A 27868-nucleotide genomic window follows, 5' to 3' on the forward strand; every position below is an offset into this window, starting at 1 on the left:
AACAATCATAGTTATATTTATATAGATATATATTATACTAAATATTTACATATTCACTTTTTGTTTTTAAATATACCAGCACGTCCTGAGGAAGCTGATATCTTAGTGAAACGTGTCGACGAGCAAGTTTTTGAAGGCATTACTGGATCGGAAATTTTTCTCCTACTTTGATACATTATGACATCAATCTCTGTACCTTAGATCCAGCCCTCTGTAACTGCATCATTGGGTAACTGTGTCCAGACAGGGTGTTGTTTATATGTTGGTTATATGTTTTATTTGTAATTTTAATGATGTTGTAATAAAATTTATACTTTTTAATTAATTCTCCCTCTCATTGTGTGCCAGGGCTGGACTGGGACAAAAATTTGGCCCTGGACTTCCTCATGACTGGCTCACTTTAATTTTGAATGTCCCCAACAGCGTCCCCCTTACATCATGGTGTCCCCAACAGCTTCCCCCTTACATCATGGTTTCCTTAACAGCGTCCCCCTACATCATGGTGTCCCCAACAGCATCCCCCTTACATCAGCGTGTCCCCAACAGCATCCCCCTTACATCAGAGTATCCCCAAAGCGTCCCCCTTACATCAGAGTGCCCCCAACAGCATCCCCCTTACACCAGAGTGTCCCCAACAGCGTCCCCCTTACATCAGAGTGTCCCCAACAGCGTCCCCCTTACATCAGAGTGTCCCCAACAGCGTCCCCCTTACATCAGAGTGTCCCCAACAGCGTCCCCCTTACATCAGAGTGTCCCCAACAGCGTCCCCCTTACATCAGAGAGTCCCCACCAGCAGCTCCCTTCACATCAGAGTGTCCTCCCCCTCCCACATGTACTCACAGTTTTGAAGGCAGCTTCTTGTTCCTCTCTCCAGTCATGTGATAACAAGTGATAGGGGAGAGAGGAAGTAAAGTCTGCCGTTGGTCTATCTCCCCCTGCAGGCTGGAGGGAGCATAACGCCTAATGCTCTCTCCAGCATATGACGGAAGCTGCTCCTCCTGACAGGAGTGAAATTGCGATCACTCACTGTCAGAGAGGAGCGGCTCCAGGACTGCACCTGACTGGCCTACTGAGCCATCGGCCCACCGGGAATCTCCTTGGTCAATATATAAGGATTGACTTGGTCAATCCATATATATATATATATATATATATATATAGTTTAGATGTTGGCATGGTGAGGGTCCTCCCTAGCTACAAAACTATAAAATTTGAGAAGACCAATAACTAACATCACTCTACCAGATAATCTAAATGTAAATTACCTGTGCAAAAAAAGGTGAAACAAATATAATGCAGAGTCCTAAAAAGAAAAACAAAAAAAAATAATAATCAATCTATCTATCTATCTATCTATCTATCTATCTATCTATCTATCTATCTATCTATCTATCTATCTATCTATCTATCTATAATATAAACAGCAAAAATAATACTAAGCCTGCAAAAAAAGGAGAAATCCCAAATCAGTGCTGAATCATAAAGTAAAACATTGGGACTGATGGCAATGAGCTCTATTATGTATGGTGGCCCCAGCCACTTCATTGAAAGCAAAGTACAGTAAAAACCTGACCGAGGTTCTCATCCTTCGTACTCTATCCCAAACAAAACAAAACAGAAAAGTTTGTGCTATACATACACTTTCACATCACAACACATAACAAATCGTGTATACATATGAAAAGTTTTACCTGCACAGAGAGTTGTAAGGTAATGCATACTCTCTAGTGATCCCCCGGCCCTTCCTTGCTGCGTGACTTCATAGTATAATGAGACTGTCAACACTTTTCCTTGCTCTGCCACCTGCCTGCTCTGCAAATGACTATCTGTCTCCTTCATATAAACCCACAAACATACACCCACTTACAGAGCAAACGCTCTCCTTGCATATTCTGATTACAAACTTTCATCTGGTGTGTTTTAGCTCCATATGAAGCCATGTTTCAAATGCAGTGAAATGATTTTGTTTGTAATTGTAATTTTTATTAATTCAAGACATATTAAAGGTATGACAGGTATATCACAGGATGTACAATAAAGAAAAAAGAAAACATAAAATAAGTACATAATGATTCAGAATGAAAAGATAACAGATTCCATGGAGCATTGTTAGAACTCTTTCAGCGTATCATGGATGGGAAACAATAATAGTTAATACAGGGCAAAGGCATATTTTACAGAGCGTATATACACGAATGTCTTCTCACAATGAAAGGGTCTGCAATAGAGCAATACCAAGGGAAAAAAGAAAAAGAAAGAGGAAAAAAGCATGTGTAGAGGAAAAACCTAACTCTTCTACCCTAATTAATCAGAAATCATTCAGTTTGTGTGGTCCCCGTATTTCAATTGGTCCCAGGGCTCCCAAATTTTGTTAAACTGAGAGACCGAGTCATGTACCGTGGCCGTGAGAAATTCCATCTTTCTAATCTCTGCTTTAATTTGTAGAAATTGTAGGTGGGAGGGAGGAGTAGTGGACAACCAACACATTGGTATAGCTAGCTCTCTTGGCAGCTAAAAGGATATATGAGGTCAAACGTATGGTTGGTTTACGAATGCCTGGAAAGGGGAGCCCCAGTAAGTGATGGATAGGATCTAAGGCAGGGGGTCTCAAACTGGTGGCCCTCCAGCTGTTGAGGAACTACAAGTCCCATCATGCCTCTGCCTGAGGAAGTTATGCTTGTAATTGTCAGCCTTGCAATGCCTCATGGGACTTGTAGTTTCGCAACAGCTGGAGGGCGGCCAGTTTGAGACCCCTGGTCTAAGGGAAGTGTCAGGTCTGTCACATTCTGAAGTGTTTGCATAACTTCTAACCAAAATGCCTGTATAAGTGAGCAGGTCCAAAAAATATGAAAGTGTGAACCTGTCTCCGTTACAACACCTCCAACACCTAGATGAGAGGGATCGATATGGTGGATACGCTCGGGGGTCCTGTACCAAAACATTAAGATCTTCACTGCCGTTTCTTTCTGAACCACACATTTGGAAGACTTTCAAGTTGATTACCCATATTTTAGCCCATATTTGCATAGGGATCGGACGTCCCAGTAATATATTCCATTTACGTATGTATAGGTGGGTATCAGGTAATATCTTAGTGAATTCATGCAGGATAGGGTAAATGGAGGATATTAAGTGTAATTGGTGAGGACCCTCAGCACATAAATGTTCAAAGGGAGTGGGAGCATCCAGGGTTAGAGTTGGGGATAGTGAATGGAAAAAATGTCTGATTTGAAGGTAGAAATAAAATAGACTTTGAGGGATAGAGAATTTTTCTTGCAGTGTTGCAAAGGCATGTAATTTGCCAGTAACCGGATGAACCAGGTTGCGTAGTTGAAAGAGGGGTGTCTGCATCCAAGGTAGTAAGCGTCTGAAGGCCGACTTTGTGGCTTTTTAAGTAGCGTATGGTATATTGTTAGGTTTATTTTTGCACACACAATTCAATTTTCTGGACAGTGTCCATATTGAACGTTGCAGTTTCCTTCACAGCAAGTGAGATGGATCTCCTCTAATCCAGTGTTGTCCTCTGGAGGCCACACGGGCATTGTTGTTTCAGACAAGCTTCATTACCTGCTATGGATCCAATAGTTCACGAAAATGCGATATTGGGGGCCGGTAGTAAATTCTCCCCGGGGAAGCTGGAAGGGTCCATTTCCTCCTGGTTTGAGCGGTCTACCTTGTCTGGCCATGGGTTGGGAAGGCAGAGGAACCCGCGGTGTCTGTGCCCCCTGGGAGTGGGAGTGGTCGCTGCTTGGGGATAACAGCCGCTCGGGTCTTTCAACAGGTTTATTGAAAGATTGCTACCAGGACTAAAACAACGGACCAAGGGGTAACGACATTTCATACATACATTGTGCTAATGTATGCGTGAAACGTCGCAACCCCTTGAACCCTTGTTTTAGTCCTGGTGGCAATCTTTCAATAAACCTGTTGGTGTACAGCTAATTTTTCTCACTTGTTTTTTTTTTTCTCCTCTTTTTCTCTTTTTCTCTTTCCCCTTCTTTTTTTTCTGTTTATGGGTTGTTTGTTGTTTGTTTTTGTTTGGTGGTGTTTGTTTATGTCTTTTTTTTTTTTTTTTTCTCTCTTTTTCTATTTTTCTCTTTCCCCTTCTTTTTTTTTTCTGTTCATGGGTTGTTTGTTTTTGTTTGGTGGTGTTGTTTGTTTATGTCTTGTTTTTTTTTTTTTCTCTTTTTCTCTTTCCCCTTCTTTTTTTTTCTTTGTTTTTTTTCTGTTTATGGGTTGTTTGTTTTTGTTTGGTGGTGTTTGTTTATGTCTTTTTTTTATTCTCTTTTTCTATTTTTCTCTTTCCCCTTCTTTTTTTTTGTTTTTTCTTTCTGTTTATGGATTGTTTGTTTTGTTTGGTGGTATTGTTTGTTTATGTCTTGTTTTTTTTTTCTCTTTTTCTCTTTCCCCTTCTTTTTTTTTTTTTTTCCTGTTTATGGGTTGTTTGTTTTTGTTTGATGGTGTGTTTATGTCTTGTTTTTTTTTTTATTCTCTTTTTCTATTTTTCTCTTTCCCCTTCTTTTTTTTTATTTTTTTTTTCTGTTTATGGGTTGTTTGTTTTTGTTTGGTGGTGTTGTTTGTTTATGTCTTGTTTTTTTATTATCTTTTTCTATTGTTTGTTTATGTCTTGTTTTTTTTCTCTCTTTTTCTATTTTTCTCTTTCCCCTTCTTTTTTTTTTTTTTTTTTGTTTTTTTTTTCTGTTTATGGGTTGTTTGCTTTTTTTTTTTGGTGGTGTTGTTTGTTTATGTCTTGTTTTTTTTTTTTTTTTTGTTTTATGCGTGCAAATATGTGTATAAAAATTGGCATTGATGGCGAATATGTCAGTGCGTTATATTTAGGCAATTTTCAGTTTTCTATTTTGTGAAAATACAAGTGGGAATGGGAAATATAAAATCTGGTTAATTTAAGGATATTTAGGCCATGGTCATTAAGCATAATTATTCCCTTGCTTTGCTTTTTTTTCCCCCTCTGTATTGTTGTTGTACAATGCCATTGTTTCCAATAAAAATTATATTAAACAGAATTTTTCTCACTTGGTCTGCGTTACGTTTTTATTGAGCTATTAGTGCACCTCAATAAACAAAAGAAAACACACCTGCACTATGTACAGTACATACCTGTCAATGGACACACAGAGACCGGACTCGAGAGCGAGCATGCATGAGTGCCCCCATAGCAAGCGGCTTTCTGTTTTAATGTATTTATTGGTTTTAAGCGACAATGTAAGAAATCAAAAGCAAACATATAGGTGCCAAGAAATGATTAGGTATTACAGAAGAATCCAAAAAGGGATACAAACGTAACAATCATAGTTAAACCTTTGTGTGATTGGGATGATATTGAAGGATAATTAATGTGAAATGGAAAGAAAAGGGAAGGGGAAAAGGCCATACACCACAGCCTAGTCGCAGGCATGTGGCTTTCTATGGGGGCTCACTGCAGGGGGGAAAGGGCCAAGAACGCTAGCGGAGGAGAAGAGGAGGATCGGGGCTGCTCTGTGTAAAACCATTACATAATACGTATAATAATTATATATAGATATATAAATATAAATAATATATAATAATAAAAAATGTATATATGTATTTATTAATAATAATAAAATATAAATACATATATATATTAATAATAATAAAATATAAATATAAATAATTTATAATAATAAAATATAAAAAAAGATATATATATATATATATATATATATATATATATATATATATAAAATAAAAATACAATATAAATAATATATAATAATAAAATATAAATAATATATAATAATAAAATATATATATAAATATAAATAATATATAAGAATATGTATAATATGTTTGTTATTTAAAAAAAAATAAAAAAAAATATCTTTTGTATAACTTTAAATTGGGCTAACAAAGGGAACAGCAGACACCTTGTGGCAGGTGCACTTTAAGCCTGTACATTCACAGGTGCCATCACAAAATATTTCCATGTTGATCGGGGAAAGAAAAGTGAGTTGTTTGGTCACATTTCATCTCATTATGGCATGATAGCTTAGTTTAACATGGTGGTGTGAGGGATTTCTATTCCATTTTGTTTTAGTTTTATGTTTTTTTTGTTCCTGGTCTCTCCTCTTGTTATCTTCAGATAGCTCAGAAGGGAACAAATTGCACAGTTACAATACAAAAAAAAAATCGATATGGCACATGCTCAATGTATTCAGGTGCACGCAGAATGGATGATAGTGGGGAAGAGGGCGATGCTGGAAGATGGATGAATTTTGACTAGGTATTAACTGTAGCCTTGATCTGAGGTTACTCTGCCTCAAAGTATCCCTTCCCTAAGCAGTGCTTACAGAAAACTCTGCCAAGTATGAACTCCTCGGCTTATAAACAACTCACCGCTGTATTATCAGTGAACAAAAACTCTTCTCAAGTCTGTCCCCATACACCCAGCTCCCCCCCCCCCCTACTGGCCATCACCATTTTATTTCATGCACAGGATAGAGAAGGTGGACCAGGTTGTCAATCATATCCCACACATAACAGATATATTGTAAAAGTATTGGGACACTTGCCTTTACTTTAATGGCATCCCAGTCTTAGTCCGTAGGATTCAATATTGAGTTGGCCCACCCTTTGCAGCTATAACAGCTTCAACTCTTCTGGGAAGGCTGTCCACAAGGTTTAGGAGTGTGTCTATGGGGATGTTTGACCATTCTTCCAGAAGCGCATTTGTAAGGTCAGGCACTGATGTTGGAGGAGAAGGCCTGGCTCGCAGTCTCCGCTCTAATTCATCCCAAAGGTGTTCCATCAGGTTGAGGTCAGGACTCTCTGCAGGCCAGTCAAGTCCCCCCCCCCCAAACTCGCTCATCCATGTCTTTATGGACCTTGCTTTGTGCACTGGTAAGCAGTCATGTTGGAACAGGAAGGGGCCATCCCCGAACTGTTCCCAAAAAGTTGGGAGCATGAAATTGTCCAAAATGTCTTGGTATGTCGATGCCTTAATAATTCCGCTCACTGGAACTAAGGGGCCAAGCCCAACCCCTGAAAAACAATCCCACACCATAATCCCCCCTCCACCAAATGATCCAGTGCACAAAGCAAGGTCCATATAGACCTGGATGAGCGAGTTTGACGCGTTTCACCTCGCCCCCCCTCGGGGCTTGGTCACAGAGGTCAGTTCGGGGCTGTTCACATGCTGAGGCCGTGATGCTTTTTTGAAGGGGAGGCCTCGAGGGCTGGATGGGGGACAACCAAAGGGCCAGATGAGGCCCTAGGGGTCTCAGTTTTCCCAGGTCTGGTATATAAGGTACAATCATATGTGGCAATAACATGCATGTTCTTAGAAGACTTATTATGTTGAAATAATAGAAGAAGTACCTGAACCCGATATTTCATATCCTAACAAATGCCTTATAATTGAGGTATAACAGAAGACAGAAGAACATCCACCTGTATTGTCCTCTATAAGTAAGGAGGGGGGAGAGGGAAAGATACTACTGAGAAAAGGGACCTATGTAGGGAATACCTACTGATAAAGGGGAAGATATAGAAGGAAAAGAAAAATATGAAGAGAAAAGAGGGAAAAAAGTAGGGAGATGGAATGAAACCAAAAATCCAGCAGGCTGGTTGGACCAAAGTCGATCGATGGAGTGACTTCGGTACAACCAGCCTTGCCCCATAAATGGATCAAATCTCAGCTGGTGTCTTCTGAACTTGGCCAAGATTCGAACCGTATATGGGCTAGCTTTAGTCAACATTTCCTCAAAAGCAGTTGTCAGTTATTGACTCCGCTTACGTGGTGCCTAAGAAAGGGGTCAGCAAATTCTACTATTCAGGTGAAAGCAGAATACGAGAGCCATGTAATGCTAAATTTGTCTTCCCGATAATATAAGGAGAAGGATGTAAGATCCTCCATCTGTCTAATGGCAATACTTTTGGCAAACCACAGTGCCAAGGGCGGTTAGCTGTTGACTTGTGACAACAAGCCAAAATTTGCCAATTAGTAATTGCATTGCTCAGTTTGCTTGGGTTGCACTTTTTTGGGCAAATAATGAGTGAATCAACCTGATTTGAATTTGAATCAATTTGAATCAACTATGTCTTTGGACATTCCGATATTAACAATTCCTTAACAAGCAGTAAATACATTTTAAAATGATATATCTATATAACAGTATATACATTATATCTACACTCACCGGCCACTTTATTAGGTACACCTTGCTAGTATTGGTTGGACCCCCTTTTGCCTTCATTCTTGGTGGCATAGATTCAACAAGGTGTTGGAAACGTTCCTCAGAGATCTTGCTCCATAGTGACATGATGGCATCACACAGTTACTGCAGATGTGTCAGCTGCACATCCATAATGCGAATCTCCACCACATCCCAAAGTTTCTCTATTGGATGAGATGTGGTGAGTGTGGAGGCCATTGGAGTAGAGTGACCTCATTGTCCAGTGGTGAGATGATTGGAGCTTTGTGACATGGTGCATTATCCTGCTGGAAGGAGCCATCAGAAGATGGGAACACTGTAGTCATAAAGGGATGGACATGGTCAGCAACAATACTCAGGTAGGTCGTGGCGTTTAAACAATGTTCAGTTGGTGCTAAGGGGCCCAAAGTGTGCCAAGAAAATACCCCCCCCCACACCATTACACCACCACCACCAGCCTGAACTGGTGATACAAGGCAGGATGGATCCATGCTTTCATGTTGTTTACGCCAAATTCTGACCCGACCGTCTGAATGTCACAGCTGAAATCGAGACTCATCAGATCAGGCAACAGTTTTCTGATCTTCTATTGTCCAATTTTGGTGAGCTGTGCCTATTGTAGCCTCAGTTTCCTGTTCTTAGCTGACAGGAATGGCACCCGGTGTGGTCTTCTGTTGCTGCAGCCCATCTACTTCAAGGTTGGATGTGTTGTGCATTCAGAGATGGTATTCTGCATACCTTGGATGTAACGAGAGGTTATTTGAGTTACTGTTGCCTTTCTATCATCTGGAACCAGTCTGCCCATTCTCCTCTGACCTCTGACATCAACAAGGCATTTTGCTCCACACAACTGCCACTCACTGGATATTTTCTCTTTTTCCCACCATTCTCTGTAAACCCGAGAGATGGTTGTGCGTGAAAAAAAACAAAAAAAACAGAAATTAGACCAGCCGGCTGGCACCAACAACCATGCCACGTTCAAAGTCACTTAAAGCGGAGTTCCAAGTGTTAACATTTTTTTTTTTTTGGAATGAATATCTTTTGTTTCAAACTCTTTATAGCACTCATGTTCCTGTGATGAATCGCCGCTCGTTTGCCGATTTCATAGAGGAATATATGTTATATTCCTCTTGCCTGGCAATTTCCATATCGCTTGTGGGCATGCGAAGCCCACAAGCACTATCTCCCGAGATCGGGTGCAGCTGAGCGACCAGCTTGCACCGCCCATTCTCGCGCATGCACAGGAGGTATGGCTCGCCGCGCCGATACACTTCTGACGTTGCCATCACAACAGGCGGCTTCGTCGGAAGTGCCCGCCCCGTTGTGATGGTGAAGAAAGCCCTCGGCGCTGCCCACTGACTCCTGGGAAATGATGACAAGCATCTCCCAGGAGCACTAGCGAGCACGGGCGCCGAGGGAAATGACGTCAGGCGCCATGGAGAGGAAGTGGCAGAATACAAAGGACCCCATAGCAACAGTGCTGAAGGGGTAAGTAAAAAAAAAATGATGCTGATGCATAATGCTGTGGGTTTCTGCAAAGTCGATTTTATGGGTGGAACTCTGCTTTAAATCTCCTTTCCTCCCCATTCTGATGCTCGGTTTGGACTTCAGCAAGCCCTCCTCACCACGTCTAGATGCCGAAATGCATCGAGTTCCTGCCATGTGATCGGCTGATTAGCAATTTGTGTTACCATGCAATTGAACAGGTGTACCTAATAAAGTGGCCGGTGAGTGACTATATCGGTAATAAGCATGAATTGCGATCTGGGCAAACACGGGATGCATTAAAAATATAATAAAGTAATCACAGCTTTAAGAACCCCCCCCATATAATGCGGTACAAAGATCTTAATACCTTTTTTTTTTTTCTGCAAATAAATTAGAATGTGGGACCACCTCTTTTTTGTGTAGAAATAAATCTCTTCATATACTTATTATTGTACATTTATATTTCTTTTGGTTATACTATAGACGAACATCAATCAATGACTCAATAAGATCTTTGTGTGTGTGTAAAAAATCCACTTTCAACATATATATACAGTCACTTCATTGAAATAATAATAAAGAACACGGAGTTTTCCCGTAAGATTAGAACAAAGACGTCTGCTTGCCGTTTTTGCATGAGATGAATGTAACGTATTGAATATTCTATCAAGCGTTGAATTGAAGAATATTTATGTCTGCAGAAGATATGGGGCTTGAATAAACATTGAAAGTGGATTATTATACATACAAAGACCTTATTGAGACAATAATTGATGTTCGTTTATGGGTAGAAATATAACCAAGTTGAATTTATATGTATAATAGCAAGAAGAATATGAAGAGATATTTATTTATATATATATATATATATATATATAAAAGTGGTCCCACTATATTGAGACATTTACATTTTTATTATATAGGGTTTTTAGTAACATGTTTTGATACATACAATTGTTTTTTGTTTTTTTTTTTTCTTTATTAAAGCTAAGATTACGTTCTTCTATTTTTTGATGCATCCTTATTTGGCCGGATCTCAATTCATGCTCATTACTGATCTAGATATATTGTTGAGTGGGCAATAAGGACTTTTTTTCCTATATATTAATTTTGTGTTGGCTTCAACTAACACACTATATTGTCAAAAGTATTGGGACGCCTGCCTTTACACGCACATGAGCTTTAATGGCATCCCAGTCTTCGGCTTGGCCATACATGTTTAATTCTCTTGTACTATTTTTTTTCCTTTTAGATTTACCTTACAAACTATGTAGTGCAAGGGCCTGCCTAATTGGGTACAATTGAAAGTTGTTTATTTTTTACCTCATTTTATATGTTCTTTGGTAAATCTGAAGGAAAATTGTACAAGAAAATTGAACATAGCTACATAGTAGGTGAGGTCAAAGAAAGACACAAGTCCATCAAGTCCAACCTATGTGTGTGATTATATGTCAGTATTACATTGTGTATCCCTGTACGTTGCGGTCGTTATGGCCCGTACGCACAATCCGAATATCGTACGACCGATCGTACGACCAATTTCGCTTAAAAGTCGCAAGTAGAAATTGAATAGCTAAATAAAGTCACGAAAATTCTCGTACGACAGAAAAAAAAAAGATCGGAAGTGATGTCATGTGTTGTAATGTATTTGTATTGAATTTTCGGACGACAACTATACTGACTAACCGAAAATCGTACAATCTGGAATCGTACGAGGAAAAACATGCCCGATCGAATAAGATCGGATGAACTGTTTTGATCGGCTGTCGAAAGTAGTGTACACACGATCCGAAAATCGTACGATCCTTCCTCGGACGACCGTTTTCGTACGATATTCGGATCGTATGTACGGGCCATTAGTCCGTAGGTTTCAATATAGAGTTGGCCCACCCTTTGCAGCTTGTTACTTTTACAATTTTTTTTTTTTTTATAATTTTTAATTTAATTTTTTTTTTATAATTTTTTAGGAGCCCCATTGGGGGCTTTGGTGAAATCTCAGTAGTCTAAACAAACCCCTGATGTCTCAGTCTTGAGACAGAACAAGGGACTGAGGACAGAGATTCTCCAGTCTCTTTCTCTGCAGCCAAGCAGCAGGGGAAATCTGCGCAGCACAGCGTGATTAGGGTGTGCCCAGGCCCGCCTGGCACACCCTGTGCGCACGCCCAATGCCTAGCAGCATATAAAAATGACAGTGAGAGAACTTTATCCATGAAAACCACAGGCCCCTGAACATTCGTTAGTTCAGAAACCCATTCCCAGATAGTGATTGTGTTTTCTTTAATAGTGCTCTGCGTTGTAGGATGCTCTAGGACAGTGATGGCGAACCTTGTGACCACAGATGTTTCGAAACTACATTTCCCATGATGCTCAACTACACTTCAATTAGAAGAAAAGCGGTTTAACCTTAAACTACGTAGAGGGTTCTTTACTGTAAGAGCGGCAAGGATGTGGAATTCCCTTCCACAGGCGGTGGTCTCAGCGGGGAGCATTGATAATTTCAAGAAACTATTAGATAAGCACCTGAATGACCACAACATACAGGGATATACACTGTAATACTGACATATAATCACACACATAGGTTGGACTTGCTGGACTTGTGTCTTTTTTCGACCTCACCTACTATGTAACTATGTAACACTGCTGAGTGCATGAGCATCATGGGAAATGTAGTTCCAAAACATCTTGTGGAGCCAAGGTTCGCCATCACTGGTCTAGGAACATTCCTAAGTGGTAACATTTATAAAAAAATATATAATACAGTTTTAGGGTCTCTCTGGAGCAACACACAAGACTTTATAGAAGATGAAGTTCACTGATCGTTATGTGGTGGTACCTGGTCTTACTTGGAGAGGTTTAGCGCCATTCGTCAAGGAAGTAAACAGGGGAACAACTTCATACAGAGGTGTCTTGTGCTCCCTATATTGTTATAAGGTGACATGATTATCCTGTCGGTAGAGCTTTGCATATGCACATTCCACCTACCCCCCCCCCAATTAAATTCAGAAGTCACCCTCTCTGAGTCAGGACTGTGATTAAATAGTTTACACTTTGCTAGTGAGATCAGCTGTACAACTTTCCCTTCTGCAATGTCTCGTTTCCAATTTACATCTCAAAGAGGTGTGACCTTCCCCCGTGTTCGTGCTTTTCTAGTCTGTCTCCAAGCCATTCGATTTTTACTTCTCGTACGTGACAGACAACACTTGTTCCATATGCTAAGGACTGCTAAACACATTCAGGTGTTCTAAAAATTTGATAAGAGCACCCAGCAAAAATACATATTTATGGGCTGTTTCTTGTGCCTACTCATTCTGAATTTTTTTTTTTTTTTTTTTGGCAGTATTATTTTGTTTTTAACAATCGCACTCTTCGACTATGCAACCTAAGTACGAATGACGCAGCTGTCACCTTTTTGTAGCGTGGGTAAGTCTCACCTCTGTTAGATTTTAGACATTTTTTTTTTTCCATTTTAACTAACAAGTGTGGAAATGTTAATTTTTAATACAGTAAAAACAGAGGAAAATACTGGAAATGCTAAAATACTGGTTTATGGTCAGATGATCGACTAAGTTCGTGATTCAGCAATGAAAACCATCAATCAATATATCTAATATGACTATAAAGAAGCAAGCGAGCAAGGAGCCCATCAGTCAACATAGCAAGTGAGCAAGGAGCTCGCGAGCAACAAGGGGAGGGGGGGGGTGGGACTTTAGATGAAGCACATGGTTGCATATCTAATATATTTATGTTTGCCCTTGTCAGAAACCATGAAATCAGACCGAGACAGAAGTACAGTTAAATCACACTTGATTAATAATAAAAGTAGAAAGCACAAACATAGTCAAAACATAGCCAAAGTTCAGTAACCGGAATGGATAGTCAGTCAAGCCAGAAGTCAGGGATCAATGTAGTGGAAAAGCAAGCAGGATCTGGAGCCAGAAGGGATGTCAGCAAAGCAAGTCTTGAACACTATCACGTCTCAGTTTCTGTGATGTTGACCAAGGCGAAGGCAGAGCTCCTCTGGACTGGACGGCTTAAGTAGGCAGGACTGACGAGCAGGATATCATCAACAGCTGAGTAACTGTGGAGAGATAGGAGCTGGCAATTAGCCGACAGCTGAGCAGCCAGCTCAGAGAAGGAAGGGCAGAGCCCAGCCCTGACAGCCCTTGTATTTTAATGAGCCATTGAAGTTCCTCTTTTTTGTTGATACAAAGTCAATGTGTAAGAGATCCAAATTTAAAATTGAAAACATCCGCTGAATTATTAGCACTACATCACTTGTTTTACATCATGCATCATGTTGGGATCTAAGACCTGACAAGAGCTGTTTCTGCCCAGCAATATTTGGCAGCTTGCCTGTTTTTCCAAATTTTGACTTGAAGAAGTAGGCTTTTAGGAACCCCAAAAAAATGTTGGGTTGCACTTTCTTGGACTTTATCATTATTAGTCACGCTTGGTTCGTTTGTTTGGCTTTTATTTTATTTTTTTACTTCATATACAGGTGCATCTCAAAAATTTTTTAATATCGTCAAAAAGTTAATTTATTTCAGTAATTCAATTCAAAAAGTGAAACTCCTATATTATATAGATTCATTACACACAGAGTGATATATTTCAAGCATTTATTTCTTTTAATTTTGATGATTATGGCTTACAGCTAGTGAAAGCCCAAAATTCTGTATCTCAGAAAATTAGATTACATAAGACCAATAAAAAAAAAGGATTTTTAATACAGAAATGTTGGCTTACTGTAAAGTCTGTCTATGTACAGTATAGTATGCACTCAATACTTGGTCGGGGTTCCTTTTACATGAATTACTGCATCAATGCGGCGTGGCATGGAGGTGATCAGCCTGTGGCACTGCTGAGGTGTTATGGAAGCCCAGGTTACTTTGATAGCGGACTTCAGATCACCTGCATTGTTGGGTCTGGTGTGTCTCATCTTCCTCTTGACAATACCCCACAGATTCTCTATGGGGTTTAGGTCAGGTGAGTTTGCTGGCCAATCAAGCACAGTGATACCATGATCATTAAACCAGGTATTGGTACTTTTGGCAGTGTGGGCAGAGGCCAAGTGCTGCTGGAGAATGAAATAGGCATCTCCATAAAGCTGGTCAGCAGAGGGAAGCATGAAGTGCTCTAGAATTTCCTGGTAGAGGGCTGCACGGACTTTGGACTTGATAAAACACAGTAGACCAACACCAGCAGATGACATGGCTCCCCAAATCATCACGCACTGTGGAAACTTCACACTGGACCTCATGTCACTTGGATTCTGTGCCTCTACACTCTTTGTTTATTGAATCTATCAACACACACAATGACAATATCTCTTCTCCTCTGCTCAAATAGAAAACAATACCCTTCTCACTCAGTTCTCAGGAATGCACTTTGCCAGTAATCCAACCTCCAGCACAAAATTAATCAGCTAATTGGACTGTACGATTTACTTTGAGTTGACCTTTTGTAGATCTTTGACAAATTACCGAATCATGTTGAATTCATTTGTTATATTCGCTATAATTTCTTTCGTATTAGTTGTAATTCGTTATTTTCATATTCGGACATTCGGATGCACCTGGTGCATCCGAATGTCCGAAAGATGCAAAATGCGGACGAATTTCGATTAGTTACGAAACGAATTGCACATGTCTGTTATTTTTTATAATAGTAATGGAGGTGATCAGAGACTTATAGCAGGTCTGTGATAGTATGGTGGTCAATCTGACACTTTTGGGACACTTTGTGGGAACCAGTGACACTAATACAGTGATCAGTGCTAAAAATATACACCGTCAGCGGCTATGTATTACCGAGAAAACACGTGGGAGTATGTCCCGGATTTATAAGATCTTGTTGGATGCGGAGGGGCTGGAAACCCTGACATACATAAAAAATTGGGAGAGAGAATTGGGGATGCGAGGAAAGAATCAGGAAGTAGGAAAAATTCTGAAACTTGTACATAGTTCATCAGTCAACATTAGAATGGTGGAAACGAACTATAAATGTTTAACCAGGTGGTATAGAACCCCGGATAGAATAGGGACGTATCAAATAGGGCAAACGGTGGAGTGCTGCCGAGGGTGTGAACAAATAGGAACTATGGCTCATATATGGTGGGGATGCCCCAAGATTAAGGTATACTGGAAGGAGATATTAAAATATATAAAAGAGCTTACAAATGTAGACATACCTGAAGAGCCATGGACGTGTTTGTTCCATGGGGTTGATATTCCAATAAAACAATAAAGAGATTCGATGATAGCCCACTGAAGGACAAAGCTCTGTATTGCTTACATTCACAGAGCTCTGTCCTGTCATCCTCTTTGCTGATCAGCGAATGCGGCGGTCAATCATTGGCCCGCCACCTGCTAATTGGCTTGTGCTCGTGACCAAGCACAGCATAGCCGGCACGGCAGCGCCCACATCCCCTAGCCAAAAGTGTTGGATCACGTATTGGATATGTGATCCGGTGCAGGAGAGCCACTCTGCCGCCGTACTCCTTCGTGAGGTGGTCAGTAAGCAGTTTTTTTTTTTTAGAAGAAGAATACAAAGAACACAAAAAAATTATACATTAATGCCATTTGGTCACCAAAAAGAAATTGGATCTTACAATCTTCATGTAACAAATATTCACGTTCATTTGGATTTTTATATTGATTATCCAACCCTTTAAAAAAAAAATTACTTCTGCTAAAACTAAGACTTCTTGCTTCTGGAAATAACCCATTTTGTTCTAATTTCCTACTGCAAGGCAGGCTACCCTCCTGTCTTTTGGGATGGCCTTAAATTTAACATATTCTGGCTGAATTTTCTATGTCTGACTTATATATAATTTATTTAGCCATTTTTTGATACCTTTCCAGCAGGTAGTTAGAGGATGTTTATTTTTTGCTTCAGGAACAAAATAGACTTGCACTTTGAGGAATGCTCCATTTTTCCCGCTTTAGTACATTTGCCACGTATATCACATGCTTGTTTGTCTCCTATAAAGAATGATTGACCTTTCCTCCTACTTAGCGTCTCATCATAGAATAGAAAAAAGCAAAATTATTTTAGGTCCAAACACATGATCACATCTCTCTGTAAGGCTGCTGTGCTATTTCAATAGTTTAATGCATTTTTCACATTCCTGAGTATTTCAACATATTTGCACACATATTCTCATGAAAAAGGAATTCAGATTCTTTCTGACCTTAAAGCACCATCTCTACTTAGCAGGAATCATTGAAGATCTGTCTCATCCACAACAGTTGCCTATGCCTAATGACTCGTGTGACTTTGTCAAGGTAACATGTTTTAAAAGGCACGCTTAAAGTGAACCTGTAATCTTAGAAGTTTGGGCATCCCTCCTCCTTTGGTTTCACTACAAACTCATTAAACTGAAACAGGCATGTAACTGGCTAAGTAAGAAGTCCAAGTTATTCCAGATCATCGGTTCACCGTTGAAAACAATTGTTTTGTCACGTTTTTGGGGTTGTATTCGATATGTGCAAAGAGAGATCACACAAATACTTTAAAAAGTATAACATTTATTAAAAGTAATGACAGATACAGATAATTTTAGAAAATATAACAAGAATACTTAACTAAAGATGCTGTTTCGCCACGGAGTCCCCCATAAAGGTGAGCAGACCAGGCACTTGCATGATGATGTATGATGCAGCTCTGGAGATGGGACTTAACCCTACAAGTTCTAGCTAGAGTATATAGGTATTGTGTGTAGGAAATAGTCAAGGCCACCTTTAGAGCAAAATGACCTTCTAAGGAAAATGGCAAATTCCTGAAGGAAAGGGTGCTGGCTTGTTCATATAGTCAGCGTACAATCCTATAAGATGAGTTATCCAAGGCACCCAGAATAACCAGGAAATTATAGGCTTTATTAGATATTTGTGAGGCCAACCTTAACTTCCTTAGTGGTAATCCAGAGTGTGGCTCGGGGTGAATTTTCATTACCAAAGCGGTAACCCCGAGCCATACTCAGGATCGCATCGCAGGATACAGCCAAAGTTACTCACCTTGTCCCCAGGATCCTGCAATGTCTCCCCGCTGTGTGTGCGAGCCGTGTCCTCCGCTGGAGTGCCGGGCTCCGTTGCCTGTGAGCGTTGCGACGCACGGGGGCGGAGAACGGCGCCAAATTCAAAAAGTGAAAAACACATTACACATACGGTACACTGTAATCTTACAGATGACATTACTGTATCACAATATTTCACCTCCTTTTTTCTCCCTAGTGGTTTGTCCAGTGCCCTGCATGCAGTTTTAAATTTTAAAAACTGTTCTTTCTGCCTGGAAACTGGAGATTGTCCATAGTAACCAAAAAGTGTCCCTTTACATCAAAAGCAGTTTTAGACCAGCTAGAAAACAGCGATAATAAATTAGAATCACTTGCAGAATTGAGTGATAGTGATTTGTGGGGAAATACATCATCAAACACTGAAAGCAATGACAGCGACAATTCTGCAACTGAGCAAATTTCAGTGTTTTTGATTTGATTACATTATTGAATAATTTTTATTATTATTATATTATTATTTGTTATAATGATTTCTAAATATTTATTATAATTTATGATTTCATGCTTCAAACTTTATCATACCCGGGATATCTACTAGACTCTGGTTTGGACAGATTTAAGTGTGTTATTCTTAAGAATTACAGGCCTACAATATAAAACGCCAAATTTCCATGCAAAACATTGCACCTCTTTGAGCATGAAAAATCTGAAATAATCATACCGCCAGGGAGGTTAATAAGGATTATGAAAAATATGCAATTTCCCTATCATTAATTTGAGGGTCCATAGGATGAGCTTGGCATCTGGGAGCCTGGTATCAATAAAGTTATCATGGTCAGCTCCCATATTTGTATCACCCACCCTTTTCCAATATATATGTTACATTGTTCTTGCTTGCTGTGTCATGGGTGAACTATGGTAACATTCCTAAAAATGTATTTGGTCAGTTCAACCAACAGCGATATAGATGGAGCCTTGTAGGATGAGCTACTTCCCATAGATGGAGCCTTGTGGGATAAGTTACTCACCATAGATGGAGCCTTTGTGAGATGAGTTACCATAGATGGAGCCTTGTGGGATAAGTTACTCACCATAGATGGAGCCTTTGTGAGCTGAGTTACGTACCATAGCTAGAGCCTTGTGGGATGAGTTACTTCCCAGTTTTTTTAAAGTATAACTACAGCCAAATTTTCTGAAGGATTTGGGATATGTACCAAAGGTTTAAGCCCCTGTCAGTTTTTTTCCCACTCCTGACCTGTCTCTGCCTGTCTTCATAGATGTCTGAAAGGAACCTAAATCTGAACCTGAATTAACTAGATTATTTACCTCCTTCGACTTCCGAACCTCTGCCTGGCATCTGTCTGACTATTTAAGTATACCGTATGTAAACCCAGACACTAAATTTTAATATAAGCTTTAACATGTTATTGTAGTTTAAAAAAAAACATTTAAATCTGCATCTTTCATTAAAATGATTCCTGGTGGTCCTGTAATGAAGGACCTCATTCACCCTGTCACACAGGCTTCCAATAAGGACTACAAGTGGTCCTTATTGGAAGCACACACATAAACACACATAAAAGTGGTTCTAAAGCTAGAAGGTTTTTTTTTTTTTACCTTAATGCATTCTCTACATCAGGGGTAGGCAACCTTAGAGTGGTGGAGATCTACCTGAACAACATGGGAGAAATCAAAGATCACCGGGCACAACGCACTATTTTTGGGAGCTAACCTAGCAAAGCCATTAAAAAGTAAGGCAGTTTTGAAGAAAACTTGGGGCCAATTCACTCCGGGATTACGCGCTAATGCGGTACACACTCCTGTGCATTTCCCACGTTTTCGTTGTGTGGTGCATTTTGACAGCCCCTTCATTTGAATGGGCTGCAAATCACACTGGAATTCAGAAAAAGTAATGCATGCATTACTTTTAAAAGCACGCTACAGCAAACAGCATGGTACTGTGGAGCCATGCGATATGGTGCCCACAAACGCACTGTGTTTGCCATCTGCATTTGGGTTCCTGTCACCAATACATTGGCACATGCATGCAAATTGCAAAGGCAGTGTGCTCACCGGCAGTGCGGGAAACGTGCATGAAATGCACGTTTCCTGCACCACATTCTCTTGTGAACCGACCCTTTAGAAAAATATAATGATACAAGTGTGAATGTAAAAATATGAACTTATCAAGGTCAGGAGTAACTAAAGTTCACAGGTCTGGAGTATATAGTGCAGCGTTCACATGTCAGGAGTATATAGCCCAGCATTACATGTCAGAAGTATATAGCCCAGCATTACAGGTCAGGAGTATGTAGCCCAGCATTCACAGATCAGAGGTATATAGCTCAGCATTACTGGTCAAGACTATATAGCCTGTCATTCACAGATCAAGAGTATACAGCTCAGCATTAACAGATCAGGAGTATATAGCACAGCATTACAGGTCAGGAGTATATAGCTCTGCATCACACGTCAGGAGTATACAGCTCAGTATTCCAGATCATGAGTATATAGCTCAGCATCACAGGTCGGGAGTATATAGCCCAGCATTCACAGATCAAGAGTATACAGCTCAGCCTTTATAGATCAGGAGTATATAGCTCAGCATTACAGGTCAGGAGTATATAGCTCTGCATCACACGTCAGGAGTATACAGCTCAGTATTCCAGATCAGGAGTATATAGCTCAGCATTACAGGTCAGGAGTATATAGCTCTGCATCACACGTCAGGAGTATACAGCTCAGTATTCCAGATCAGGAGTATATAGCTCAGCATTACAGGTCAGGAGTATACAGCTCAGCATCACACGTCAGGAGTATACAGCTCAGTATTCCAGATCAGGAGTATATAGCTCAGCATTACAGGTCAGGAGTATACAGCTCACAACTGTTTGCCCTTCCCTACTGATAAGTTCCTTACCTGCTCGTAAAGACATGCTGCTTTTCGTCCCTCCCCTCACATCTACGCCAAGTGCCTGTGTGAGCTGTAAAATAATGGGCGGGACGGATGTGAGAGGAGGATCACACAGGAGTCAACGAGGCTGTGCTGCAGAGAGGCTGCTTGTGTGTGCTGCTCTGCTCGGGATTCGGGAAGGAATTGTTTTGATAGCGGGGTCGGCACTGCGGACACAAGATCTACCCGTCACCCTCTTGCGATCGACGGGTAGATCACGATCGATGGGTTGCTGACCCCCGCTCTACATTAAGGTAAAACCTTCTGCAGCAGCTCCCAACCCCTTTATGCCTACCTGAGCCCAATCTCTATCTAAAAATGTGCTCTCTCAGTTCTCTCCTTCCTCATTGGCTTTCTCAGACACAGCAGCGGGATTCATTGGCTCCTGCTGCTGTCTATCATAGTCACTGAGGAGGCCAGTCAAGTTTCTCTACCCCAAACTCACTCATCCATGTCTTTATGGACCTTGCTTTGTGCACTGGTGCGTAGTCATGTTGAAACAGGAAGGGGCCATCCCCAAACTTTTCCCATGAAGTTGGGGGCACAAAATTGTTCAAAATGTTTTGATATGCTGCTACCTTAAATGTTCCCTTCACTGGAACTAAAGGGCCAAGCCTAACACCTGAAAAACAACCCCTCACCATAATCCCCCCTCCACCAAATGGTTTAGACCAGTGCAGAAAGCAAGGTCCATAAAGACATGGATGCGCAAATTTGGGGTGGAGGAACTTGACTGGCCTGCACAGAGTCCCGACCTCAACCCAATGGAGAGATGACCAGGGAGTGAATTAAGAGCTTTGTTGTGTCATTCATTTGAAAGGGGCATATTTTGGAGATGTTGCAGAGGTTGAGGTGACAAGATTTGGACATAGATTGGACGTGGGGCTTAAAGCAGAATTTAGAGTCCAGGACTGCACCTAGGACCTTGGCATGCGGGGATGGGCTTATAGTTGTGCCATCAATTTTGATAGAGAGGTCAGGGGAAAGGGCACATGGGGGAGGAAAAATTATAAGTTCAGTTTTGGATCTATTGAGTTTGAGGAAGTGGTGTGACATCCAGACTAATATGTCTGTTAGTAAATTAGTGATACGTGAGGAGACGGAGTGGGCTGAGTTGTAGAGAAATAGATTTGGGTGTCATCAACGTAGAGATGGTATTGCTGACCCATGGAGGAGATGTAGATTGAAAATAGGAGAGGTCCAAGAACTGAACCTTGGGGGACCCCAACAGAGAAAGGAAGAGGAGAGGAGGAAGTAGAATTGTAAGTAACGCTAAAGGTGCGGTTGGATAAGTAGAAAAAGAACCGGCGGAAAGCACAGTCACAGAGACCAAAGGCGTGCAGTTTTTTGAGGAGGAGGAGGTGATCAAAGGCAGCAGACAGGTCCAGGAGTAGGAGTACAGAATAGTGTCTATTGATTTTGGCCATTAGTGGATTGTTTGTTAGTTTTAGAAGAGCAGGTTCTGTGAAGTGTTGAGGACGAAATCCAGACTGAAGAGAATCAAGAAGGCTATTCTCGGCAAGGTAGTCGGTTGTAGACCAGACGTTCAAGGAGTTTGGATAAAAAGGGGAGCAAGGAGATGGGGCGTAGGTTGTTAAGATTGGTTGGGTCCAGTGAGGGCTTTTTAGGTATGGGGCTGACTGGTGCATGTTTTAGAGAGTTGGGGAAGATGCCAGAAGAGAGGGAAAGATTAGAGATTAGTGGGTTAGAGAGTTTAGAGCCAGAGGGCAAGCATAGCATTTGCGAGGGAACAGGATCCAGAGGACAGGTGGTTAGCTGGATGTTAGTAAGTAGTTTAGCAACCTTGTCTATAGTGGTGGTGTTGAAAGAGGGAAGGAATTATTGTACCTGTGGGCATGAAGTGTAAAGCGTGGAGGGTATCCGAACAGCAGAGATCTCCTCGCAAATTGTTTTAATCTTCTGTTTGAAGTGATTGGCGATCTCCTGGACAGTGAGTGAGTTAGTGGGTGGAGGCAGTGGAGGACGAAGTAGATAGTTGAAGATAGAGAAGGGTTGTCAGGGACGGGATGATAAGTTGTTATTGAGAGTGATAAAATAAGTCTGCTTGGCAGTGAGGAGGTTGGAATTGGTTGAAATCTTTCTGAGACTTAGTCTTATGCCACAGGCGCTCATGAGCATGGCTATGTTTATTCAGACTTCTAGTGTCATCTGTTTGCCAAGGTTGAAGGGGGCGGGGCCTGATTCTGTATGTAGTGAGGGGGGCCAGTGTGTCCAGTAAGGCTAGAAGTGAAGCGTTGTAGACAGAAGTAGCTAGGATCGGTGCAGGAGAGGGGTGATATTTTGTAATAGAGGTGGTCGGCAGCAGAGTTGAGAAGATAAGGGTTGAGATGGCATAGGCTTCTATGGGTAACTGTTAGGCGGTTGGAGGGAAAAGAGGTGGAGGAGAGGGAGAGAGTGAAACTAAAAAGGGAGTAATCAGAGAGAGGGAATGGATAGTTGGAGAGGGTGTACAGAGTACATAGGTGGGAGAAAACTAGGTCAAGGGTATTGCCTTCAGCGTGAGTAGAAGCATGTATCCAATGCTTCAGGTCAAAGGAGGAGGTTAGACTGAGAAGTTTGGAAGAGACAAGAGTGTTAATGCCCCGTACACACGGTCGGACATTGATCGGACATTCCGACAACAAAATCCTAGGAATTTTTCCGACGGATGTTGGCTCAAACTTGTCTTGCATACACACGGTCACACAAAGTTGTCGGAAAATCCTATCATCCTGAACGCGGTGACGTAAAACACGTACGTTGGGACTATAAACGGGGCAGTAGCCAATAGCTTTCATCTCTTTATTTATTCTGAGCATGCGTGGCACTTTGTGCGTCGGATTTGTGTACACACGATCAGAAATTCCGACAATGGATTTTGTTGTCGGAAAATTTTATAGACTGCTCTCAAACTTTGTGTGTCGGAAAATCCGATGGAAAATGTGTGATGGAGCCTACACACGGTCGGAATTTCTGACAACAAGGCCCTATCACACATTTTCCGTCGGAAAATCCGACCGTGTGTACGGGGCATTAGTATTAATAGGGATCTTGAAGTCACCGAGAATGATTGTGGGGATTTAAGAAGAGAGGAAGTAGGGTAGCCAGGCAGAGAAGTCCTCAAGTAAGGTTGATACCGGTCCAGGGGGCCGGTAGATCACAGCTATCCTTAGAAAAACTGGAGAGAAAAGACGAATCCACCGTGCCTCAAATGAGGAGAGTGACAGAGAGGGAGGTGGGTGAAGTACCCGAAAGGTGCTATGTGGGTCTTGAAGAATTCCGACACCCCCTCCCTTAAGTCCACTGGATCTGGGGGAGAGAGTCCAGAAAAGACCACCATGAGATAGGGCAGCAGAAGACGCAGTGTCGGATTCATGAAGCCAGGTTTCGGTAATGGCGAGTAGATTAAATGAGTTAGCGATAAAGAGGTCACGGAGAGAGGTGATACTCCTTATTGTCTATGAATCACCCATGAATTCATCACTTTTATCACTCTTATCTACCGACCTTTTATTTTCAGAAACATTGTCAGGAGACGGCTCTGTAGGGACAAATCAATTTTTTTTTAATATATCTTCGTATACATCATCTTTGTTATTATGTTTATTTCATTTGCAGCATCTTTTCTGATATAATTAAACAGCCCCCGCACAATAGTTTTAGGAATTTTAATGAAAGAATCCACTTCACAAGTGATCTTCACGCCGAGCCACTGAATAGCTAATAGAGAGACTGAAAGAAGCCGCCTCTCTCCAGGCTGACCTGACTTGACTCCGCTCTTACTTTCTCGTCAATAGTAAATAGAGAGGAAGTAGACCGTAAAATGCTAATTCACGTCCTCCAGAAAAATGTTATATAGCCAGCATATTTTATACGTACTCTTCCTATAAACACACAGCTCCAGATAAGAGCGAGGAAATGAAATGTTTAGCTGTTTATTCGGGGACTGGAATTCCCCTCATAGCGGGCGCTATGAGAGGAGGCAGAGAGATGAGATGGCCCCCGGGAGCCTGCGGCGATGGGTCATCGTGCCTTAACTGTTCCCTTACGGGTCACTCAAGCCCGTTGTCATCTCTAAACAAACAGTAATTGATCAGCACATCTGCTGGCAGTTAATAATGAACTTTTCCTTTACTTGATTTTTTTTTTCAGCAATCATAATTGGGCCAGATTCTAAATATTTAGGGTCCCATCAACATTTTTGATTTTGTCCATACATCACCAAGAATAGGTTTTTTTTCTACGGCTGGTATTCATAGTTAGCTGTGATCAGCATTCTGTACAGATCAATGGACGGGCACTGTTCGCATGCAACCACATATCCATATGTGTAGAAGGGATCACCGCTACTCCCGACCAGCCAAGGTGAATAAACGATAAAAATCGACCTCAACCTACATGTCTCCACTAAACCATGCACCTTGATGCATTTCGCCCCGCCCACTGGGGCTTAATCAAAGGGTCCTAGGACTAAGCCAAGGTGGGTGGGGCAAAATGGATCAGGGTATATGGTTTGGTGTAGACATGTAGGATGAGGTTGCTTTTATCGTTCACCTGGGCTGGCCGGGAGTAGCATCAATTCTTTCTTCTTTACATTTGCTAACCCCCTTGATTGGTAATAGGACAAAGCCTACACCACATGTTCTGGGACACAGGGATATGCTTTCGCCTCTATTTTGAGTGGCGCCTAAAGCAAACAGGACGCATATCCATAAAGTTATACTGTATGTTATGAGAGATGCGCAGCCCTGGACACAGTTTGATTTCTAATCACATGTAAACACTTGGATGTGCGGTCACATCATGTGAACAGTTTCTGCGGCTGTCAGTCTGTCATTGACTTTGTACAATCTGCTGGCCATGGCTGAGTACAAACACCTGTGTATACCTGTATAGCAATACCTGTATAGCTGCAGAGAAACACTGATTCTTGGTGACATATGACCCATTTAAATAAGACTTTCCTATTAAAGTCAAACCAGACACAAAATCTTGGATAATCGTTAAAATATTACTGTCAGCCTTCATTAACACCCGACCGCCTGCCAACCCTTTAAGAGTTCTAAAAAGCCGGGAGGTGGAAGCGGGAATTCAGGTCATATGACTGCTGTGATTGACTGTCTCAGTGGTCACTTGATTGGAAAGCTCCCGATCGCATGTATGCATCGGGAGCTTACCGATCCCCGCCAGTGATCATGCTGGGAGTGTGCAGGGAGCGCGTTCTCAGCATGGAAAGTTGTTTTAACAGGGCTCAGCGTTAAGACCCGTCCACCTTTGACAAGTGTTGGAGATGCTCTGAGAAGGAGGGCGCATACCTCCATTCATTGTGGAGTTTTCACAGTTTTGACAGAAGGTTTTTGTTGCTTTATAAATCAATGTGTATCACAGACATCCACGCTATCCCCGAAATCGCTCTTCTGTCTATGATCCCTGCACCCATCTCCAAATTATTAAAGGACATTCTCCGTCATTGTCTTATGGCGGCTAGGGTTGCCATCTCCCGTCGCTGGAAGAGTATCTCTCCTCCATCGCTTTTGGAGTGTGCCCAGACCCCAGTTGACACAATGGCGATCGAGATGTTGGTGGGGGAGGACAATGCAGACCCAGGAAACATTTGAATCACTTGAACTGGCTGGTGAGCCTACAGTGATAGTGCTGAGTTCCGATCCCTCATCACCTGAAGCCTTCCACTGTTGTGTTTCTGGGCGCTTCTCAGGGTACATGTAGTAGTTTTCTTTTGAATTCCTGTTCACTAATACTTGACCGTGTCTGGACCTTCCTTGGTCATACCCGTATTGTGAACGAACATCTCTTTTTGCCATTTTGTTATCAGTACTGAAGATTTTATATAAGCTTTTTTACTTCTATTTTCACATCTATGACCTCCTCAGGATTCTTGTTGCCCCGAATGCAGAATGTGCAGTTGAATGGAATTTATGGTTATAAGATTCTTAATTTACTTGATGAATAGATAACTGGACTTAGCACTGTATTGCTTATTTTCCTTTTCTTTCCATCCTTCTTCTATTTTGTAAGGCTATATGATCTGTACATTTGGAACCTATTTCTAGAAATAGTTTAAAATGCCTAACGCTTAATAAAAGTTATTTAACGAAAAAAAAAAATATCTGGTGATCCTGCCTCGAAAATCCTTGTTCAGATACCTGTTTTAGGGTGCTAAAGATCTGTCGTCATCTCTCAACTGATCTCCTGCGTTGTCACCCAGTCACATGCCAGCACTCATTACATGGGCATGGTCCACTATTGTCAATGTCTGGAAGCTCACGCTGGGCAATAACATATGGGTGCCACTTGAGCGAGTGACTGTAGACAGGAAGTGTCTAAAACAGGCTGAAGGAGCAGCAGTGAGGTGCAAAAAAGGGAGGTGAAAACAGTATTTTTAACATAAAAAATGGCAGCTGTTTAGATACACAGAATGGCATCTAGTTTGGGTTTACTTTTACTTATACCCTTTCTAATTATGCTCACTTCAAAAATAATTACTTACCCCAAAATAGTTTTAGTTAGTTTGGCCTTAGGATGACTCTTAAGCCTGCCCCATGCAGAATTGGCCAAACATCGAGCCATGGGTGGCCTTGTTGGCACCACCCAGTTCCCCAAACTTCAGTTGAGAAATTGGGTGGGAAATTGTTGGCCAAAGTGACTGCAGCCAGTCAGATGTAGCCACTGTTCAGGTATACCGACAACTGCAGCTGTCTGAATGTGATAGTTGAGCAGGGGAGCTACCTCATCCAACCTGTCTACTACTAATGGAGGAAACCAATAAATTTCTCTTGTTCAGCATGCAGGCTAAACAAGAGAAACCTATGCATGTGTTTCTATCCTTAGGAGTGGAGAGTCAAAGGCTCCTTGGGGTTTGAAGTTTAGCCCAGCCGTTAACGGTTTATATCTCAGGCCGGTTCAGCAGGAACTGGTCGAGATTTGAACTGTGCATGGGCAGGCTGGTACAACCATCAATAATCATTGTCTTCAATATCTCGGCAAGAGGGATTCTCCTGTCGGCACTACCTGTGTTGATGGGGAAATTATGCAAATTTCTTTCCTGCAACCCGAAATTTGCACCATCCACAGCCTGCCTCCAATGTTTGAACTCATGCTGATGGCACAATTGGGGTTGATTTACTAAAGACGCAGACTGCAAAATCTGGTGCAGCTCTGCATAGAAACCAGTCAGCTTCCAGTATTTTTATTTATTTT

At 41.4% G+C, this 27868-nt stretch overlaps 1 protein-coding gene and 1 long non-coding RNA gene across 6 annotated transcripts in view; one reads left to right on the forward strand and one right to left on the reverse strand.

Moving 5' to 3' along the window:
- Positions 1 to 2003, reverse strand: part of LOC141129401 (uncharacterized) — a 51010-nt gene extending 49007 nt beyond the window's left edge. Inside the window, exon 1 of the long non-coding RNA XR_012241820.1 lies at positions 1692 to 2003. This is a non-coding gene — a long non-coding RNA (uncharacterized lncRNA). The remainder of the gene's footprint in view (positions 1 to 1691) is intronic.
- Positions 1 to 27868, forward strand: part of ZBTB20 (zinc finger and BTB domain containing 20) — a 1365016-nt gene that overhangs the window by 516896 nt on the left and 820252 nt on the right. The gene's annotated exons all lie outside the window — the stretch shown is intronic.

Source organism: Aquarana catesbeiana, linkage group LG02 (assembly GCF_042186555.1).
Source record: "Aquarana catesbeiana isolate 2022-GZ linkage group LG02, ASM4218655v1, whole genome shotgun sequence".
NCBI classification, from domain to species: Eukaryota; Metazoa; Chordata; class Amphibia; order Anura; family Ranidae; genus Aquarana; species Aquarana catesbeiana.